Here is a 6,472-nt window from a genome sequence, read left to right as displayed (position 1 = left end):
GCACATTGTGAATCTGTCTCTGCCTATTTGCACCATTTTGTTTGTAACTTGTTTTCTAGGATTAAGCACAAGCTTCTATATTTCTTTTTCATTTTCGGCCAAAATGGGAAGGCATCATTTCTACGACAATGAAGCCTCTTTCACCCGGGGCATTTCTGTTTCTCCCGAGCATAAAAAATGAGGTGCATGCAATGAGATTTTGAATGACCTTTCCATCGATCTCCAAAAAGAGACAGACCAGCACTGCATGCTTGATTCCTTTCAAGGCCAAGACCCGATCCAACCACAAGCTGCAATAACACTATAATCAAGTTTTATAATCTTAAATAAAGTTAATTCTACAGCATGTAAAATAAAAAAAGACTTGGTACATGAATCGGAACAATTAAAAGATTTTAAAAAAATCAACATGCTCATGTCAAAACACGTATCCGTATTTGACACTCACCCCAAGTCCGAGTTCAGCACATTTGTGCATTTAAAGGACCAAACTAGAACTAGTTATTTTGAAGAAAATCATGTCTAGGCCAGGAGATAGAGAACATACACATCACCAGGAAGCTCCACTTGAGAGCACCAGCCACCTACAAGTCCAAATTACAATTTTGATATGAAACCCAACTATTTTAGAATGATAATAATTGCCCTTTCACAATAAAAGGGTTTAAATAAATACCTGAGAATGCTAAACATTCACAATTTACCTCTTCCTTCCTATCAACATCACTAATTACCAAATGCATGAATATCATTGCCCTGCAAATACACATCGGAAAATAAATTTCATACACTTAGTAGAAGTCATTCAGGAGGAGATGGAGAGATATCGTAAGTCTACATATTAGCCCAAATCTTAGTCTCCAATTCTAACTTAATGACATTCAAACCAAGTAAACCTTTCATTAGGTGGATCCAAACTTGAAACCAAAACATCAACCGGGTATAAGAGAACTCTTTCTGGGCCATTAAAGCTCTAACTTGAACCTTACTCCCATTTAATGAGACATCTTCAAAAAGAAAAGTAGTTAAAATTTCACATTTCTGTCGACGTACTTTCTAACACATCTTCAAAAAAAAATGAAAATATTTCTTTAGAAAAGAAGTGCATTAAGTAAGAGAGAAGATATAATTTATAAACAATGCCACTTTAAGAAAAAATGTACAAATAACGACTTATAAATTAAAGATAAAAAAATAACAGCTTATTAAGAATTTTTATGAAAGCCCGAACCTCTCACCTGAGTCTAGATGGAGGGGGTCACACAGCCTCCGCAGACTCGTCATTGGGTTGCAAATATCCATTTTAGACATTCTAGGTTCCGTGACTTCAACTATTTGTAAAATCCTTCATTGAGGCCACTTACTTTAGACATAAGTTGCAATGCTGTGCCCCTAACAATCCAAGCAGTAACTTCAGGTTTATCTACAAAGGGGTTCAGAGAATGCACACTTTTATTGTCAAGTTGTACTCAATAGATAAATGGCAGTCTAAACTCTAGGGTGGTAAAATCACTTTACATCCAAGGCTGAACTGCAACTTCTGTTTGCAGTCTGGAACTGATGAGGGTAAGCAAGATTCCTACTACAAATTCCTAATATTAATCTAGAGAAAGTAATAGAGACAAAATCACTGATCGCATTGGAAAAGCATATTTAAGTTTAAGACACTTATTCCCATGACAGATGCATGTCATAGAAGCTATCAATCATCACTTTATCATCATCAAGTTGCTATGACATTGATAAAGGGAAAATCAGAAGATGACATATAAATAAGTGCCCCTGCTAAAATCCTCAAGCACACAAGGCTTACCAGGAGTAATAACAACATCGTTTTAATGTCATAAATTGTGGAAGTATAACTCATGCATGAGGAAGAGATATACCTTGAATTGTATAACCGGACAAGTTGCCAGAACAACAGGAAAGGGAGTTGTGACCTGGAAGCAGGTTCCACTGGTCAGGTACATTGTAATTACAGGTAAAAAAAGGATAGATTACATGTTTCAGTCACCTAAAATGTGACATGTGTAACTCTTATCAGTTAAGTATGACTTAATGAAGCTCCAGAATTATAAACTGTGATCATTCCAACAAAAATAATTAGGTATTGATTAAAGCAATTGTTGAAAATAGAGGATTTAGAGGCCCTCCTCGAGATGCTCCAGTCCACTTATCAAACCATCAACAAAGAAGATTTTAGCTGTGCTATTCCTATTTTAGAAAATGAGGGCCTTTCTTACTTTTTCTTCTTTCCTCTTTTTCCCCAAACAGTTGCCTTTCTTTGAAGACATTGTATTTTTTTTATGGAGAAAACAGTACACCATGAGAGAAACCTTAAATGCTTCTATATGACACAAATGTACTAAGATATAGATATAAACAAGTATTTTAAACTACAGCTTAATAAACAAAGACCATCACAACACGGCATACAATTACATCAACCAAAATGTAGGGAGAAGAATGTACTTTCTAGCCCAAGTGATGATACTATAAACTTTATCTTAAATTACTTCACTAAAACCAAATATTCGGTGTGTCAGAATTCCAATGTTTCAAGTATCTAACAAACTGTCTATTACAATATTTGATTACTTGGGCAGATAGAACCAGTTAGCATGAGAGCTATCCTGCCTCAGATGTCAAGAGTCTTCTAACTCAGAGTCAAGCAATGAAAAATCATGCATTCAGAGAAGATAAGCATGTATGGAATTGATCAGATTCCATTTCAATCGGACAGGGCATATGGTCATTAAACTGATATACTAAATTTTAAAAAAATTTGAAGAGTTTAAAGAAAAGTGTGAGAGACTTTGTGACTCGTACCAGAAAAAATCTTTGAAGCTGTGATATTGTTCCAGCAAATTTAGCCTTAGGCAATTCCTTTTTATTCCTGACAGACCTGCAGTGTGGACACTTCAGGTATATTGGTAAATATCTATTGAAAGGGTCAGATCGCAAGCGTCGTGTCCGACCACAAGCACAAGCATGAAGAAAGACGTATCTACTTGAATGAGGTTTCGTCAAAGCTCCTGAAGGCAACTCACCTGTCTCAAGGTCATGACTTTGGTGCAAACATGGTTTTCCAGTCAAACTAACGGCATCATAAAGTTGATTTCTAGGTTTCCATGTTGGCATGCATTCTTCCACCATCTTTTTTGCAAAAACTTCCACTGCAGGTCCCCTGACCATTGAAAAAAAAGCATGAAGAGCCTTTTCCAAATGAGCTTCAAGCTGTAATGTGGGATAACAAGCAGGCAAGTCTTTCAAATAAATATCTTCTGGAAGGGCCCTTTGGCACCACAAACTAGAGAACTTTGTGTGAAGCCCTTTACCACTTTCCAACAATGATACTGCAATATCTAGAGATTCACTGCTTCTAGAAGCAACCCCTTCACTCTGGCCAGCAGTGACACTTCGACGAGGTTTTCTTTTACAAATTTTGGTTTTGTCTATACAACCACGCTTTGAAGAGAGTAGTCCATGTAAAATAAGCTGACTAGAAGACAGCCATGCATCTAAAGTTGGGAGTTCATGTGTAGTCAATGTCTTTGAAGAGGCAGTTGAGGCAGAGGCAGCGGCAACGGCAACAGCCACCATACCAACACCAGCAGCAAGGCCACTGTTGGTTCTAGCCAATCCCCCTCTTCCCCGCAAAATATCTGACTCCCTGTAGATAGATTCCTTCAAAGATGATAGATCTTCTTTGTTTGAACTCTGACTATGAGTTTCGAGCAAAACAGAATCTGAAGTTGCTTTTCCAACCAAAACATCTTCCTCAAGACCAGAGGCAAACTCCAGAGATTCCCCTCTTATTTTTTGACCTGTCCAGCAGCACGACAGCCCTGGATGCATCAAGCGAAAATAGAGGGCCGAATTTGAAACACTCGCACTTCTTGACCCACTGCGGCTGCCTTCCAAACCAGATAGTGCTCAGCATTTCTTAATTAAAAAACGGATCTGTGCCTCAAGGGATGACTGCAGTTTCTTCCGGAAACCACCTTCAGATTTACTTGCAGGACGTGCTAACACTACTACAGAAGCAGAACCTTTCATGGGCAAGGTTGGCTTCGTTAAGTTGCTTGAGCTAAAAGCATGATTAAGTGAGGATGCCACTAAAGACTCCTCCATGTTATTAGCAGTAGAATTATCAGAGAAATCATCAATGAAAACAAATAGCATCACAGGGGGTACACTGGCTTGGAAACAAAGACATATAGGAACCTAAACCTAACATGAGAGAGAAGCCGAAGCATTGCGACCCAACATGCCACCAGTTCTACCTGGAGCCATGTTGGCAGAAGTTTCTGTTGTTGAAGGGAGAGAAGACGAGGAAGAATGAGGCGTTGATGGCAATGGTGGTTGTGTTCGAGATTTTACATATGGTATTAGTGCATGCTTAGCAGCCTGCAACACCCGGAATTTTTTCAAATTTTGAATATTAAAGCAAGATACCCCTAAACGTATACGATTATATGGCACACCTGCATTACTAGTTGAGTTAATCATTGATATATCAGCTATTAGTAAGCATTCAACAACAAGCTTTCTTATAAGGGTTTTAACATGGTATCAAGTTCTCAATTTCCAGTAATCTGATTAATACTACCAAATAACACAAAAAATGATAAAGAAAAAGTTGTCAATGTACTAATCTAAGAAAAGTAAAGCTTTAATGCCATATAATTAACATATTAATATGGAAATGCCACCACAATATCTCCTTTTTTTTTGTAAGTATTGCTTGCCCCATTGATCTCAAATTTATGCTATAGTAATATACCAAGTGGGTAGCAAGGAATACTGATGTCCTTAAGGGCATAAAACACTAAAAGACTAAGAAGCCCTTTCATAATTTTCCAGATGAGAGAACAAGAAAGATCAAGTCGAGTGAGGGGATTACCTCACTTAATCATGATGAGTTCGACAGCGAGCAGCCAAGCTACTTCAATTGTCTTCATGTGGCATTGGTTGACATGTGTTGGGACGTTAGCTCTAGAGAAGAAATTTATAATAATAATGAGATGATAATAATGTAAATTGTGTGCTAATCATAAGACCCTTATGAGTTAAGATTCCATAAGACTTATACCTTTTTTTGTCACTCGGAAATGATGAGGACACCAAGCTACTTGTGTGTGTAAATGACGATCGTCTAAAGTATATGTATGTGAAATATTTAGATATATCCCCAGCACTTTAGCATCAGTGCTAATACACTTCTGCATCAGTGTTAATGCCCTTTCGTATCAGTGCTGAGGCACTTTAATACCAGTACTGCAACATTTCGTAAACGATGGCAATGCCACCATACGTGTGTGTATATGTATATATATATTCGATGTTTTGATTTGTATCATGCATATTGTATTATGTAATTGTTTGGAATTACAATTAGAAAACCAATAAATGTATACTCATGGTGAGGCTCTTCGTAGAAGACTAAAGGAAGCATGAGGCTCAAATTGTAGTAATAGAACTGTTGAGCCTTAAGTAGGTAGCACTTGATTATAATCATGCATATACATACTATTCGTTACCCTATCTTCTAGCATGCCTATGTTATGAGATTCATATAGTAATCTAGATTAGTGATTATACTATTGGGCTTTGTAAGCTTAGTTTCGGACGTTTCATTCGCTGGTTAGTATATTGAGTCATTCGAGGAGCACTGTCGTAGCAAGATTTCTAGCATTCCTCACATAATATTGTGAGGTTACTTGTAGTGGGCATATGTATTGATAGGATCCTTACTTATGTATTTGGACTTGTAAACTTAAGTTGTATTATTGGATTTAAACTATATATTATGAAGCTCTGGTTTGTAAAAGTATTTTATGACTATTATTGATGTCTTTTCTTAAACATATGGTGTTTCAAATGAAAAAGAAAATGGTTAGCCACTTCCGTGGTTCCGTGTAATATTCTAATCCTATGGATTTCAAGTCAGATCGGATTAGGATGTTACACCCATTACAATAATAGCTAGATTGTTGCTCATGATGCTATTGGGGTCATTTCACTCTATACTGGTTGGGGACTAATGTTACACACTATAATATTTATTTTCAGTTTAACTTCAATTTGATTACTATTACAAATTATTATCTACTTGTAATTATATTTTATATTTACATTTGAATATGAGTTAAACACGAATGTCCTATACAACCCAACGTCTGCATGAGATTGAAGGCTCTAGCCCTTAATTCTTTTGACAAAGAATTCATCAATGTCAGTAGGCACCGAATCAAAGATTCATGGTATATATAGACCCAAGTACTTTGATTTTTTTCTTCTATGGTTGAGATTTAAACATTGTTTCTCTGTTTTCATGTACTAGATAAAGACCAATGGCGCTTCAAGAAGTGGATTCTTAGAAGAACCTTTGATGTTGTAAACCATCCATATATGCCCTTTGATTTTTTTCAAATATAACTAAAGAATTTAATTTTACATTCACAAACCA

The 6,472-nt window shown here is 36.6% G+C and overlaps 2 long non-coding RNA genes across 2 annotated transcripts; both read right to left on the bottom strand.

Moving 5' to 3' along the window:
* Positions 1–206: 206 nt before the first annotated feature.
* LOC120199255 lies at positions 207–1,059 on the bottom strand. Its single transcript, XR_005523442.1, has 3 exons — positions 677–1,059; positions 548–584; positions 207–301 (listed from the first exon to the last, which is right to left on the bottom strand). It is a non-coding gene; the product is annotated as an uncharacterized LOC120199255 (long non-coding RNA).
* A 454-nt stretch (positions 1,060–1,513) lies between these two features.
* Positions 1,514–3,052, bottom strand: LOC120199242. Its single transcript, XR_005523436.1, has 3 exons — positions 2,830–3,052; positions 1,887–1,940; positions 1,514–1,579 (listed from the first exon to the last, which is right to left on the bottom strand). It is a non-coding gene; the product is annotated as an uncharacterized LOC120199242 (long non-coding RNA).
* Between the last annotated feature and the right edge of the window lie 3,420 nt (positions 3,053–6,472).

The sequence above is a fragment of the Hibiscus syriacus genome, unplaced genomic scaffold, assembly GCF_006381635.1.
Source record: "Hibiscus syriacus cultivar Baekdansim isolate YM2019G1 unplaced genomic scaffold, ASM638163v2 tig00005406_pilon, whole genome shotgun sequence".
NCBI lineage: Eukaryota > Viridiplantae > Streptophyta > Magnoliopsida > Malvales > Malvaceae > Hibiscus > Hibiscus syriacus.
The sequence above is the reverse complement of the archived record's forward strand: the minus strand, read 5'-3'. Positions and strand labels throughout refer to the sequence as shown.